Here is a 16747-nt window from a genome sequence, read left to right as displayed (position 1 = left end):
TTTTCTTTCTAGCATTGAGGAAGGAAGCTGCTAAATAACATTGTCTTCAAAAGGAGGAGCTCTCAAATCTTCAGACATTCATCATCTCCTTTTCTCGGGTTATTCCTTCCAATTCTCGTTTACATAGCTTTCTCTTGTTTTTAGGAATTCATAACTTTTTCCTTTAGTTTTATTCATCTTAGGTTGCATCTTAGTTTAGTTTTCTTTCTTATATTGATAACATAGTTTATGCTAGGACGTAGATCTCTGAACATAGAACTAGCACATTTTGATCCTGAAATAGAAAGAACCTTTCATAGAAGATTTAGAAACATCCTATTTGAAATGGCGGAAGAGAATGGAACTAAAGCTCTTAGAGATTATTCAGCTCCTGTCCAATTCAATGCGCTTTCATATATAGTGTTGCCTGCCACCACAGCAGCACACTTTGAACTTAAACCTGGGGTCATACAACTGTTGCCATCCTTTTATGGTTCAGATAAAGAGGATCCATATCATCATGTGAAAGAATTCTTAGACATTTGCTCCACCTTTAAGTTCCAAAACTTTTCAGACGATTCGATCCGTTTGCGCCTTTTTCCTTTTTCTTTGAAGGATAAGGCGAAAGCATGGTTGAATTCTCTAGGAGTTGGGACTATCACTACATGGGACCAACTGTCTAAGAAGTTCTTAAACAAGTTCTTCCCAGTTCACAAAACTAATGCTCTCCGTAGAGAAATTACGAATTTCACACAAAAAGAGGGTGAGCACTTTCATATATGTTGGGAAAGATGGAAGGACTTACTTCTTAAATGTCCACACCATGGTTTTGAAAAGTGGCAAAAAGTTCAATACTTTTATGACGGTCTGACACCCCAAAACCGTCGCATGGTTGACGCCACCAGTGGAGGGTCATTCATGACCAAAAGTGATGTTGAAGCGTGGAATTTCTTTGAGACCTTGTGTGAAAATTCCCATCATTGGGACTACTCAAATAGAGGTGAAAGGAGTCCCCAACCACAGAAGAAAGGTGGTATATATGAGGTAGGAGTCACGCCAGATCTTTATGCCAAAATTGATAGCCTGACAAAGAAAGTGGATGCTTTAATGTTAAATAATGGACCTCCACAAACAACTCAAGTCGAGTCATGTGCCATATGTTCTAGTCTCGCCCATCCTACGCAGTCTTGTCCATCTAGTTCAGCATTTCCAGAATTTCTCTCTGAACAAGTACATGCTATGAACACCTTTCAGAGAACTGAGAATAATCCTTACTCGAACACCTACAATCCAGGGTGGGCTAGGCATCCAAATTTTTCTTGGGCAAAAGGACCACAACAAGGAGGACCATCTGGAAATCCTCCTATGCAACCTTACTCCCAAGTTGGCAGTCAACAACCTCAGCAGTTCTCACAGTATCAACAAGTGCCTCCACAATCTAGGAAACCATCTCTTGAGGATACACTCAATCTTTTTATGCAGAGTTCACTTCAATTTCAAAAAGACACCCAACATACTTTACTAGCTAACCAGCAGAGTTTACATGCAAATGCGCAATCCATTGCCAAGCTGGAAGTACAGTTGGGTCAACTTGCTGTCACATTGAGTGAGAGAGAGAAGGGCAAGTTCCCTAGTCAACCTGTGGTAAATCCAAAAGGACAGTATGAGATTGGCTCTAATTCAAACCAAGAACAATATCATGAGCAAGCCAAATCAATCATTACCCTTAGGTCCGGTAAACAGATCGAGAACAAAGTAGAGATGCCTAGGGAAGAATCAAAGTCCAATGCGGAAGATCAAAATGAAATAGAGAGACATACTAGTGCGTCCAAAGTCCAACAACATTCTGACTCTCCAGGAACCACTCATGTGCCATCTTATGTGCCTAAAGCACCTTTTCCTTAACGTTTGGCACCGATTAAGAAAGGAAACAACTTTAATGAGATATTGGACATGTTTAAGCAAGTGCAAATCAACATTCCGCTGCTTGATGCTATCAAACAAGTTCCTGCTTACGCTAAGTTTCTTAAAGATTTATGCACTCAAAAGCGTAAGATGAATGTTCATAAGAGGGTCTTCCTTGCGGAGCAACTCAGCTCCATGATTCAACACAACACCCCTCCTAAATTTAGGGATCTAAGAGCGCCTACCATTTCTTGCGTCATAGGAGATCATAAGATTGAGAAGGCATTGCTTGATTTAGGGGCGATTGTCAATTTGTTACCATATTCTGTGTATGAGCAGCTAGGACTTGGTGAGCTGAAATCAACCAAAATAACACTCCAACTAGCTGATAGATCTATCAAGGTGCCCCGTGGTATTATTGAAGATGTGCTGATCCAGGTTGATAAGTTTTATTTTCCAGTGGATTTCATTGTTTTAGATACTCAGCCTGTCCAGAATCCTACAAGTCAAATCCCAGTTATCTTAGGACGTCCATTCTTGGCCACATCCAATGCAATCATAAATTGCAGGAATGGAATTATGAAGTTGTCCTTTGGTAACATGAAGATCAAGCTCAACGTTTTCAATGCTGGACAACAAATGTCAGACTCGGATGATATATTTGAAGTGAACATGATTGAGAGTCTAGTGCATGACTCTTTCCTTGAATCTTCCGATGACGCTCTTGAGACTTGTTTGGCACATTTTGGCAGAGATTTTGACATAGAAAGTTCCATCCAAGAAGTCAATGCATTGCTTGACTCTAATTCAGAAATGAATACAACAAAATGGAAAGCTAGAGTAGAACCCCTTCCACCATCTGAGTCTAAACTGATCCCATCTATTGAGAAACTACCCAAAGTCGACCTTAAACAATTACCTGAAAATCTCAAGTATGCATTTTTAGGACAGGAGGGTAAGTTGCTTAATGTTATTAGAGAACATAAGGCAGCTATTGGGTGGACAATAGCGGACATAAAGGGAATAAGCCCCACGGTGTGTATGCATCGTATTCATCTTGAAGAAAACACAAAAACATCGCGTGAAATGCAAAGGAGGCTTAACCCTAACATGAAAGAGGTCGTTCGGGCTGAGGTGCTAAAATTGTTAGATGTTGGTATCATTTACCCCATTTCTGATAGCACATGGGTCAGTCCAGTTCAAGTTGTTCCTAAAAAGTCTGGGATTACGGTGAAAAAGAATGAGGATAATGAGTTAGTACCAATGCGCATGACTACGGGTTGGCGAGTTTGTATTGATTACCGTAAACTGAACCTGGTCACAAGGAAGGATCACTTTCCTCTTCCTTTCATAGATCAGATGCTTGAGAGATTGGCAGGGCATAGCTATTATTGTTTCCTGGATGGTTATTCCGGGTATAATCAGATTCTCATTGCTCCCGAGGATCAAGAGAAAACCACATTTACATGTCCTTTTGGCACATATGCCTATCGGCGTATGCCATTTGGATTATGTAATGCGCCTGCGACATTCCAACGATGCATGATGAGTATTTTTTCGGACATGGTTGAGCGTTTTCTTGAGATTTTCATGGATGATTTTTCAATTTTCGGCTCTTCATTTGATGAATGTTTATACCATCTATCTCTTGTCTTGGAAAGATGTGAAAGAAAAGGGATTGTACTCGGGCATGTTATTTCAAGTAAAGGCATTGAAGTTGATAAAGCCAAGATTGATTTAATTTCTAGCCTTCCTCCACCCAGAACAGTTAAGGAGATTAGATCATTTTTAGGGCATGCGGGATTCTACAGGAGATTCATTAAGGATTTTAGCAAAATTTCTCAATCCTTATGCAATTTACTAGCTAAAGATGTTGCTTTTGTCCTTAATGATGAGTGTCGGCAAGCTTTTGATAAGTTGAAGCATTTACTGACTTCTGCTCCAATCATCCAACCACCTAATTGGAATTTACCTTTTGAGCTTATGTGTGATGCTTCGGATTATGCTGTTGGAGCCGTCCTAGGATAGAGATTGAACAAAATGCCTCATGTCATTTATTATGCTAGTAGGACTCTAAATGATGCACAGCTTAACTACTCTACCACTGAAAAAGAATTATTGGCGGTGGTATTTGCTCTAGACAAATTCAGGTCGTATCTCATAGGATCAAAGGTTATAGTGTTCTCAGATCATGCAGCATTGAAATATCTTCTTTCTAAAAAAGACGCTAAACCTCGATTGATTCGGTGGATTCTCTTGCTACAAGAATTCGATATTGAAATTCGGGATAAAAAGGGTTCCGAAAATGTAGTAGCCGACCATTTGTCTAGACTTGTCTTAGAGTCCACAGTGGATCTTTTGCCAATGAATGAGTCTTTCCCTGATGAACAACTTCTAACTATTTCCCAATTACCTTAGTATGTGGACATTGTAAACTATCTTGTTACAGGTCAACTTCCCTCTCATTGGACTAAACAAGATAAATCCAACTTTCTTACTGAGGTTAAACATTTCTTTTGGGATGACCCATACTTATTCAAAATTTGTCCTGATCAGATTATTAGGAGATGTGTGCCTGAGAGTGAGTTTCATAGTATAATCTCCTTTTGTCATGATCATGCATGTGGCGGTCATTTTGGTTCAAAGAAAACAGCTGCGAAAGTCTTACAAAGTGAATTTTATTGGCCTACACTGTTTCGCGACACCCATGCCTTCTGCTCAACATGTGATAGATGTCAACGTACGGGCAATATTTCCCACAGGAACATGATGCCACTTACCAATATTCTCATTGTTGAAATATTTGATGTTTGGGGTATTGACTTCATGGGCCCATTTCCCCCGTCATTCGGTTATGTGTATATCCTTGTGGCCGTCGACTATGTCTCTAAGTGGATTGAAGCAGTGCCATGTAAAACGAATGATCACAAAGTTGTGGTCCGTTTCTTAAAAGAAAATATCTTTTCTCGTTTTGGCACTCCTCGAGCAATTATAAGTGATGGAGGTACTCATTTTTGCAACAAACCGTTTGAATCTTTAATGAAGAAATATTCCATCACTCATAAAGTTGCAATGCCATATCATCCACAAACAAGTGGTCAAGTTGAGGTGTCAAATCGGGAGATTAAACAAATTTGAGAGAAAACGGTTCACCCCGATCGTAAGGATTGGTCACAACGGTTGAATGATGCTCTTTGGGCATATCGTACGGCTTTCAAAACTCCGATTGGAATGTCTTCGTACAGGCTTGTATTTGGGAAAGCCTGTCACTTACCTGTGGAATTAGAACATCATGCTTATTGGGCCATCAAAACTTTTAATTTTGATTTGCACAAGGCCGGATCACATCGTAAACTTCAACTCAATGAGTTAGAGGAAATTCGAAATGAGGCATATGAGAATGCAAAAATTTACAAAGAGCAGACAAAAATCTTCCATGACAAGTCGATTCTTCGCAAGACATTTGAACCGAACCAGAAAGTATTATTGTACAATTCCAGGCTACGCCTCTTTCCTAGAAAACTACGTTCGCGGTGGTATGGTCCGTATCGAGTCGTAAAAGTATTTCCTCATGGAGCAGTTGAGATTCAAAATCTAACAGACGGGAATATCTTCAAAGTAAATGGTCAACGGCTGAAACCATATTTAGATGATTTGGTGAACAAAGATGTGGAGGAAATTTATTTGGCGGACCCAGGTTATCAAGATTGATTAGTTCATGGTCCACTCTTGTCTGGCTGAAGACGTTAAACTTAGCGCTTCTGGGAGGCAACCCAGTTTTTCATTCCATTTCACTTTTCTCATTCATGAGTTCAATGTTTGTGGGTAGCATTGCTGCAAACCCTCACGAGACTACAACTCGTCCACTAGGGGTAACCTAGGGGTTTAAAGGCTTGTTGCATACGCTAAATGCAATCGAGAGCACCTGCGAAAGTGGTATAGATAGGATTTTCTTTTTGCGTTTTTACCATTTTGCTTTTGTTGATTTCTCTCTTATGCTGACTTGCTCTTACATGGATATTTTTTTTGGAAAGCCTCTAGATTCTTTCATACATATACTATTTGTCCATCACTCCTCTTTTATTTTCGTTGTCCCATATGCATTGCATGCTTATTTCTTTTACATTGAGGACAATGTAGATTTTAGGTTGGGGGTGGGCGATTAGATTACCTCATCAGTCTTTTCTTGGTCTTGAGCACAAATTGTGAAAATTTTTAAATTTTTCTGGAATTTCTTATGCATTTGAAGTGATTGTGAAGGATAAGGGTGATTTTAACATTACAAGGTACAGAATGTCGGTAATTTATAACTCTAGGATTCAGCCATCCGTTAGATTTCACAGTTAAGTTTGAATTGTTAACCCATAATTAGAACTTTTAAACATTGATTGAGTCATGATCTAACATATCACATCTCGGTTGCACATTAAGGTTCCGTTTCAACATTGAATGATTAACTTAGTAATCACTAAGTATGAAAGAAACCAGCCTGAAATTTTTAGCTTCGGTCTATAACTAAGAATTGAGAGAAAGCATAAGTCATATAATCTTCATCATAGGTTTGCTCCCTATAGATGAAGATTTGATTCCCCATGGTTGACATGAGAAAAGGGTTAGGTGTACAATCTTTACCATAGGTTTGCTCCCTATAGGTGAGGATTTAATTCCCTTCCTTGGCGTTACTGTTCATAAAAAAATCAAAGGCTGATAGAATGAAAAGTTAACCTATTAGGCAAGTGTTGGTTTCAGTTGTCATGCATTTCGTCGTTAATTACTAATGATATCATAAAATTAACAATTGGATCTCTTAATGAGAGTAAACCGAGATGACACTATACACTCATGGAACTCAATATTTAGAATATTCTAATTAATGGATTAATATTTTGAAATTGATTATGAAGTTTATCGTGAGCTTGATTCTAGAAAGAAAAATTCTGTGCACCATTCATGAATCTTAGAATTCTCGCGCCTCGACGATCTGTTCACAAGTCACTCGGGTTCACAGGAACTGTTCTTTATTTCTAAAATTATTTTTCGCATGTTTTGCTCGGGACTAGCAAAATGCTGGTTGGGGGTTGTGATAAGGGTCGAATATTACATATCAGACCCTAATTAGTGCATGATTTTACGTACATGATAATGCTTAATGGAATATTTTAATTATATTTTTGTTACAGGATGAAATCAGGAGCGTTGATGGAAAAAGAGTACTACAAGCGTGGATTTGATGTTCCAAAGTCACCAGAGCAAGGGATACACTCGAGAGAACTAAGACTGAATAATTCACATGCCAGGGACCCGAGGAAATCAAGTCGTTCACGTTAAAAAGGCCCGAAAATGGTCCAGAATGCAAGATCACATGGTTCCCGCCATCCGATTGACTCGAAACTTCATGCATAGCCTGGATGCCATAAATAAACCGTACATATTAAATTTCAACCATTAGATATCTCGAGAAGTGGGTCAATGGACACATCAGCCCATTAATCTCCAATTTTAAGCCCACCTACAATCTGGATATACTTCAAATTTGACTTAAACGGTTTAAAGAAGATGAGCAATAGGATGGACGAATTGGATTTCTCGAAATCATCACAGTAGACCCATATCTATAGCGTGTGTACACAGTGCACATGTGCACTGCCTGAGCACTGAACGGACTTAAGTCGGTCAGCGCTGCTGACCCGACTTTCTTATTTCAAAAACGGAAATTTCCGTTTCAGCGCGTGTAACGGACGGAAAGTCCGTTTTTACGAACCGCTGTGGGCCCCACCGGTAGCATGTACGTCTGATTCAAGCCATTCATCGTGTAGAAGGGTTCAATATCTATAAAGCCATGTTTACAGTTTGTGCCCATACGTGCACACGTGTGAGATATAGAGGTCACAAGCGGGCTGCCCTGTAACGTTCAAAAAGATCTCAGCATGATTCCTTCTCTTGGCAACGTCCACGCAAATTCAAAACCACCCATATGCGGTCGAAATTCCGTCCTGCATCCAATGGACGGATTGGATTTATCAAAAGAACATCGACGTGGGGCCCACCAGCACCACAGCGGACGGAATCCGCGTACCCTGTTTTAGCGCGTCGGACGCTGTCCGATTTCTACAGCAGTTTTGGCCCACCATACTTGATCGTATGTACAATCCAAGCCGTCCATCATGTAGACGATTCGAAAACGTCCTAAGGGACGGTCTTTATTTGGAAACCGAGCAAGGAAAGATGGGGCTGTTTTGCATCTGAACTCGGCAGCGAAAGGGAGTCCGCACGCGGCTGTTGCTGCGACAGCGTTTCCACCGTCCTTCCAGCTGCTATAAGAAAGAGAGAGAGAGCTCGTTTTGAAGGGGAAGCTAGAGGGAAAAAGGCTAGAAATCGAGAGTTTTGAGGAGATCAAGAGAAAGAGAAGAGAAAGAAGAGAAAGAAAAAAAAAGAAAAAAAAAAAGAGAAGAAAAGAGAAGAAAGTTTAGCAGGATGTTTTCATTCCATCATTGTTATTTTTCTTACTTTTTAACTGATCACATGGATACCTAAATCCTTTAGCTAGGGCTGAGATGAAGCCTCCAACTTGAATAGTCCTTGTTTGTTGATTTAATCCTAATTTAATTGATTTGTTTCTTTCTCTAGTATGCTTAATTGAAAGTTTTGTGCTTCTCCATTCTGGGAGTTTAACCAAAGACTAGTTATGGATGTTGTTTGGAACATTATCTAGGTGCTTGTGTCTGACCATGAACAGGTTCCTATAGAGGAAGAAACAGGAATTTACATCTCTTCATGCCTGACCATGGATGGAAAGTTGTAATCCATATGCTTTAAGGAATTATACATTCTGTGTGCCCGACCAAGGACATAGAGTGCACTTTATTTATTTTGATATCAATCTGGATTAGGGTGAATCAACAGGCAGAACAAGGTTTATGATAGTTAGGGGTGGATTCGAAAGTCCTAGTCTTCTCTTTGATTGAATTTTCCTCATTATTCTTGGTTATTTTTCCATTTATTTTTATTTAGTTTATTTAATTACTATCGCAAATATCTGTTGGATTAGTTAAGAAGAGTCTTTAATTTTGAATTGTGACGACCAGTCCTCGTGGGAACGATCTCGTAATACGTACCATATCTACATCTGATTCGTATACTTGCGAGTTTAAAAATCATTTAAATCAGGTTGGTTTAAATAAAACATCAGGTTCGATGTTCTATAATGATCTTATACAAGCTTTAGATGTCTCAAGTTAGGATGTTTGAATTTAAAATTTTGAACTTAGGTGAATTTTCCCAAAACTTAGAACAATGGTTGAGAACGTAGATATCCAAACGTAGGCTCCCCCATAAATTGTTAAGGTAGCCATTTGAATTGATGTGAAATTCCCTTGTAGCTAGGAGAAATCGAGAACAGAGGTACCACAACCTTAGGTCCCCTTGAAACTTTTAAGATAGACTCTTAGACCTTAGACTTATATGGAATTCCCTTAGAGTTAAGAAAAAACTTGAGAACATAGATATCCAAAACCTTAGCCCTTTGAAATTCTTAGGATGAGTCATTTAAACTCAAGGATAAGGACTTTGGTTCTCATGAAAATTGACAAAACGACTGTTTGAACTTAGAAACAAGAACTTTAGTTACCTTATAAACTACAACATGGTTGTTTGAACTTAGAAATTAACTATGTGCATACCCACTATGATGTATTTAGAATCGAATGAGAACATTCATTGAACTTGACTCTCAATGAATAATCCTTAGAGGTCCATGATGTGAACTTTCCCAAAAATTTCTTAGTTAAAAATAATATTGTTGTAACGTTCAACCAATGAAACGAACTCAGGAATGCGGGAATTTTTCTTACCCACCATATTCTACATATTAGATTAACCATGCGCACGTCCTAAACCTAAGGAATCCTTCCAAGAAACTGAAATTTGAATTTCCTAATACATCTCTTTGCCTAGAAATAATACTTCTCGCAAGTTCCAACACGTAAAAATAATTGGAGGAAGAGTTGTATAATTTTTGGGTAAGATTTCAACCATAGGCTAAGCATATCAAGGCCAGATTTAAAGTCCTAGATAAATTTAACAAAATTTTAAACTCAGATTTCACGAAGAAAGTCTTGATCCTGGAATTTTTAAGTAGCGCATTAGGTGACTAGAGTGCGCATTGGAAGCGTGATGGTCGTTAACGTCCATTCACGTAAATTTCGGGCGCTCTCATTGAAAAATTAGAGGATTATCTAATATTCCCCAGGGGTCTAAAATAGTCGGGATCACGGGTTGATGGAACTATGTCTAAGTGCTTACGCGGTTTGTCTCATGTTCTAAGTCCTAGCAAAATCTCAACGATCTCAATGCTTTGATCAAGCAAAGGATCGAGATTTAACAGGATTATTAATAGATACCAAAATTCTCTGTCCTGCACAGACAGATGATCGATGTATCGGGCTCAAACCCACTATGACCATCTATTCGTGTTAGCCTAAACACTGAAAAATAGAAATTGTATTGTACTTTAGACAACGGGGAGCTATCATTGAGATAAAGGAAAGGAAAGATAAAACATTATTATTATTAACCACATAAATGAACTTGTAATCTTAGTAAATACTATAATATTAGTAGTTGGGTGTACATCATCAGGTCTCAAGGTAAAACATTTCTTTAAGGGGGGTTGTTGTCCATATTCATAGTCGAAGTATTGAATTTCGAGGACGAAATTCTCTTTAAGGGGGGTACATTGTAACGCCTCGTACTTTTCAGTACACGAGCGTTACCATGGGAAGCCTAAATCTATTTACACGTGTGTGGAGACACACGTGATTATACTTGCACACCAACACCTAGTAATTCTCGATCTATTCATCTAACCGTCTTGTACAATATTCATCTGTATAACAAGCCATCTATCCGATTGATTTTCAAATTAGTCCATCATATCTTCAGTACATGAGCCAATGAACCCATACGTTAGGACCTGTCTTCGTTCACAGAATGAACCAATCAGACCATCCATCCTACGTCCTAAGGTCTAGATCAACAGACCCATCGTTCGTCTAACTTTAAAGACTCCCACGACTGTACACCACTTGATCATTTCGATTAGGCTACTTGATTATTAAACTTTCTAATGACATCACCCAAACTAGGCTGAGAACCCTAGGAATCATCCCTGATCATACTTTGTAATGATCTGACCATCAGATATTCATAAATCGTAAAATAATCTATGTGTTTAAAAAGCAGGGCTCATTTACAAAATTTAAAATAAATTTAACCTTTCTCATTAAGCCCTACAATAAATAAAAGGCGTTGGTCAAGATGCAAACCATGATGAACAACTTGGAAAAATAATGATAATAATAATAATAATAAAGATCATAATGATAAAAAAAATAATAATAATAATAGTAATAATAATAATAATAATAATAATAACAAATAACATTATAAAAAATAGTGTAACTTGATATTTAGTGCTATAAGTGCACAACAGGTCATATATCCATGATTTGACCATTGATGATCAAATCGGAACTAATCCGACCAATGGATTGGCGGAAATCATTAATTGAACGTGTAATCAGCAAGTGCGGGCCATCTGAGTTTAGGATCTGCCTTGTGGTCAGTCAGGGATGTTAATAAGACCAATGGAAGTTGATGGACGGCTTTGATTTTGTTAACTAGTCCTGTGGGCCCCACTTTGGGGCTGTGCATGTGCACAGTTTACGTGCACTCATAGTGTACCGGATGGGTGTCACGCCCCTAAAATTCGGGTACAGAGTTTGCACCCTCAGACCCGAGTTTCAGTTCGTAACTCGTACACAAAGTGTACTAATTTAATTCCTTAATCGGTTTAATCAGAGATGATAATTATATTCAATATAAGGTCCATTATAATCTCAATCACACATACATAATACTTAGCACCAATCAACTAAACATATATATAAATCTTGACAACTCTTAAAATAAAATGAATCTTAAAATCATTCACTTATTATACCATTATACTATAATGATATTTATTCCATGCTAACATTATTTCAAAGAAATAAATCTAAATAATTGCTTAAAGTTTCAAAATAAATACTAGTATGCATTATCAAACTATGCTAACAAAATAAAACATATAATCAAAAATTATCTAATGCCGCCACTTCATCTTCAGATAAGTATGCCCATGTTTCAGGTGGGTCGTGTTCGGGTACAGTAGATTCTTCCAGTTCTTGTGTCACATCATCTGCTAATAGCTCCTCTGTATGGTTTTTCCATCAATAAAAATGTAAGCTGGTCAGGCTTAGTGATATAACCCAGCATGGTTCATAATCATAGCAATTAAAATAATACATAAATACATATACAATGACATAAATATAAAATGATATATGAATGCATCAGATGGGATGATCGTCCATCTGCTTGGGTTGGAGGTCGTCAACCCGCATCCACCCGTTGGGTAGGCTTCCACCTTTCGGTAGGCTTGGGCATATCCCGCATCTGGTAACGCTCTACCAGGATCGACATTTCTTTCAAGGAGGGCCCCTAGGATCGACCATGCATTATGCAATGCAATGAATGAGGGATGATATATAAATGCATATTTTTCATATTTGGCATATTGTCTCGATTAAAATATTCACATATAAATTTATCGTACAATTATCATATCAAAATATTCAAACCAGTAAATCAATCAAACAATCACAATAATTTATTTTTATTTTAATGAATTATGAGACAAGTTGGGTTACTCACCTGAGTTTGGTAGTATTGACTCTACAATGTAATTAGGTTGATTTGAATTCCGGGGTCCTATCAATTATATCAATGATATTATTATTCATTTATTTGTATTACATGGTGGGGTCCACCTTTGATTAACATTCTAAGTGGCCAAATATAAAATAATCAAATAATTAAAATTATATGTTTATGTAAATTTAATTATCAAGATTTATATTTTCTTTTTAAGATCCTGAAATTGAATGTCAAATAATTAATCGGGGTGGTCCACCGAATGATTGGATCATCCAGATTCTTGAGATATTATCATGTTTTGCCTCTACACATTAAATGGATGGTGTGGATCTAACCACACATACACCGATGGCCCATCTCGACCTTCTACGCCAAATGATACCAACACTTACGCAAAAATCTAAGATTTCTTTATTAAACATTTTTAGATCTGACTAATGTGGCTTATCTGATTGTTAGATTGATCTAAAAATTATGGCCCTTATATATTTTGGCCTTAAGGATCATATGATCCATATAAATCTATCATAGCACAATCAGATTTCATCCATTTAATTTATTCCTAAAATATTACTAACTAGACCGAAATCATAAAAACATCACTTTATTAAAATTAACTCTACACACCTATACAATAATGGTGTGGATGATCCATGTCATTCATTGTATAGATCAAGAAGAAATTAACAACATAATAAAAAGTTAAAAAGATCTAACGATTAGAACTTACCTGATCGAGCCTTCTTAGAATTTCCTCTTCCTTTTACTTTAGGGCTTCATATCTCCTTTTTTTTTAATGTAAAAACCTTATGTATCCCTTTTTAAAGAAAATTCTCATAAGATAGGATGAGCACATCCTCCATTATTCTGAATTTGAATTTTTTTTTATGATATTTAATTAAAAAAATTATTATTACTACTTTAAGAATCGATCCCTAAACCTCTCTCTCAATTAAGAATTTCCCTAGTAACTCAACTATTGACTTGTTTTTATTTTTTATTTAAAAATAAAAATTTTAAATATTTAATTTAGTTTTTTTAATAATGTACTAAAATTTAGGGTTGTTACAATGGGGTAGTCCAGTCAAGTCGAATCTGACCCGCACTTTCTAAAAATGGAGAAATTAACCTCTCTCTCTCTCTCTTTGGTTTTTTGACAGAGGACGGACGAGCATCTGGTTCTCTTGATCAGTGGCCCACCTGCGCCGGTCGTTGGGATGATCCGAACCGTCCATCAGATGCGGCCCTTAGTTCTGACCAGAAACATGTCTTCCGTACATATTTGTGCAACCACACGTGCACAAAATCCTTGGTACAAATAGACCCTACAAACACACCATGTCTAAAAGAAGAAACTATTCTCACAAACAGCTCAGCAATCCGTGTGCTCTCTCTCCTTTTCAATCCCAACCGTCCGTATCAAGCAAATCCTAGCCCTTCAAGATAGGTTTTCTCTTCATAAAGAGAATGAGAGAGAAAAATCGATCGTTCCCTCTCAAGTCTGAACCCACCACCCAAACACCCATGGAGCTTCGAAATCTCTCCTCTACAAGCTCCATGGCGTCCATATGGGCCATCTGAAAGGAATGGATCGAAGGAAGAAGCTCTCATCTACAATCCATCATTAATGCTCAAAGCTTCTTCCCCATGCACTTGCATTGCACAACACTGAGACGTGCCGATTCGGGGTGAGCTCTGGTCGGATTTAGAGTTCCTGCTAGCCAAGGATGGAATAAGAAAGAAAGAACAAGAAAGAAGAAGATTAAGAGGGAGAGAAACAGGAAGGGAGAGGCGCTGCAACTTCTAGCTGCACCTCCCTGCTAAGCCAACTCAACTGGTTGTCTTCACCACGTCGGGCTGAGTGGAGTCCGAGCGAGCAGTTGGGCTTCGTGGAACGTCCAGAGAGAAGGAGAGAGGTAGGGAGCCCACCTTGATGTTTGTTTATCCTCACCGTCCAAATCTCTGGACGATGGGAGTGGATTGGCTGGAGTACTTCACACCAGTTGTATTGACGTTACCAAGTTTTGTGGGTCTGACTGAGGTATGTGTTATTCAGCATTGTCCATCCATTTTGCTTGAAGTGGAACCCCACCTAGATGTATGTTATATCTCCACCATCCATCCGATTTTCGAGCCCATTTTAGGCATTAACCCAAAAAATGAAGCCAACCCAACTCTCTGATAGGCCACACCAACAAAAAGACTATTTTAATAGTGGTAAATCGTTAGGGCTCGCTGTAATATTTCTGTGCATCAAAACTTATCCAATATTGGGTTCATTGGACTTGTCACGAGCCCTGGAACCCAACCGGCATAGTAAATCCTCCTGATGTGGGCCTTACATATCAAAAACCACCAGAAAACAAATATATATATATATATATGAAGCATGCTAGATGTTGTAGCTGTCAGCATCCAGAGAACATCGCCTCCTGATCCTTGATTTTGGCCAGGACCGTGGGCCCCACCACATTGCCTTGAGAGGCCCACTTGTTGTACATATGAGGCCCATTATGTTGTGTCAGGCCCATGTGATGCAGCCCATTATGATGTGTTTAAGGCCCATTGTGGTGTATATAGGCCCACGTGTGAGGCCCAATTCAAGCCTTAGCTGTGGACAAACTCCAAGCCTAGTCTAGGCCATTAGTTGGGATACCTCCACGTAACTTCAAATACGTCGGTTAGCTATAGTCTTGAAAATACTGTCTAATATGAACTCTTGGGTTGGAAACAAACCTAGGAAATCAATCACACGATGTTGAAACGCTGGTTGATTGCAGGAATCTAAATCAAGAAAGGAGTTACGAACCCCCAAGTGATGATTCTTCCCCTTGAGCTTTCTATCTTCCCATTAGCTTAAGTTATAGTTTGTATTTTAATTTATAATTGATATTTTCATTCTATAACCACATGTGTTAGCTGGTGAAAATTGAATTGCTATATTACATGCTTAATGTTCATCTTGTATATTTGTTCATGCTTGTTGATTATTTATGGATTGCTTATGGAACTTAAACTGGTACATTAGTGGGAAACCCCCACTTATAAATGTACACCCATACTTGGGATGTAACTCGATTGATGGTGATTGCAATGGACCTTCGATCTAGTGGTTATTGAGTGGTGGTCTAAATGGATCATTGATGAGGGCCTACCATTCAGGGTTGTTGTGTCTAAGTGGTTTTCAAGGATGGTTTTTTATCGCATGGTTTTGATACTCGTTATATGTGGCTTATTTTGATATTTGCCTTATGTGACTTGTTTTGATATCACCCTATGTGGCTTTGTTTTGAGTATTTTCCCTATATAGGTTCGATGTTCTATACTGTGCAACCACGCAATGGTAAATCCCATATATTGTAATATGATTGGCCACTAGTCGACGGAGTTTCATTAAACATCCTAAGATGGTAGTCTCATGAGTCGGGGATGATGGTATGAGACCTATGCCCGTACTGTCGGCCTACGCTGGTGACGAGCCCCCGTAGTGACCTTGAGCATATTTAAATTGGCTGATTGTAACTAGACTAATAATGGTTTGGCTAATCATGCATATATAACATATTGCCGATGATGGATAGCTAATTCTGGATATTGTATCACGTGCCCTTAGGATTATTGGGGTATCGTTTCGCTAGCTCCTAGACCACCGACTATCGATCTATTGTTCCGACTGAATGATTTTTTCAGGTCGATGATTTACATGGGTGACGAGCCCACTGTCCGCAAGGATGAGCATCCCCGGGGCGATGATTGCATTCACGCATCCATGCATCTAATAAGACCTGCATCATGTATTGTTTTGTGTGTTTTATTTTATAATTATCCTTACCTAATGCGGCGGTGTGTAATCTTGAGGGGAATTCACACTGAGTTGGCCACTCATCCATCAAATATATAACCGTACAGGTAGCACAGGTGGCTTAAGTGATTTTCAGGTTCAGACTGATGAGGAGCCGGGCACAAATGCTAGGGAGGCATGGCTGTATTGCTAAGAGGAGCTACGCGGTCTTGCGACTTATGTTTACGTTCTTCTGTTATTTTTTCATGTATTAAATTATGTGAATTCTTGTATTTGTTATATCGAGACATTCGTTTGTATAAGTCA

At 38.4% G+C, this 16747-nt stretch overlaps 1 non-coding gene across 1 annotated transcript; it reads right to left on the bottom strand.

Annotated features, from left to right (window-relative positions):
• Positions 1-702: 702 nt before the first annotated feature.
• On the bottom strand, positions 703-809 carry LOC131244854 (small nucleolar RNA R71). The gene has a single exon (XR_009170626.1). It is a non-coding gene; the product is annotated as a small nucleolar RNA R71 (small nucleolar RNA).
• Positions 810-16747: the final 15938 nt, after the last annotated feature.

Source organism: Magnolia sinica, chromosome 4, assembly GCF_029962835.1.
Source record: "Magnolia sinica isolate HGM2019 chromosome 4, MsV1, whole genome shotgun sequence".
In the NCBI taxonomy this organism is placed as follows: domain Eukaryota; kingdom Viridiplantae; phylum Streptophyta; class Magnoliopsida; order Magnoliales; family Magnoliaceae; genus Magnolia; species Magnolia sinica.
Note: the sequence above shows the minus strand (reverse complement) of the source record. Positions and strands in the feature narration are given on the sequence as shown.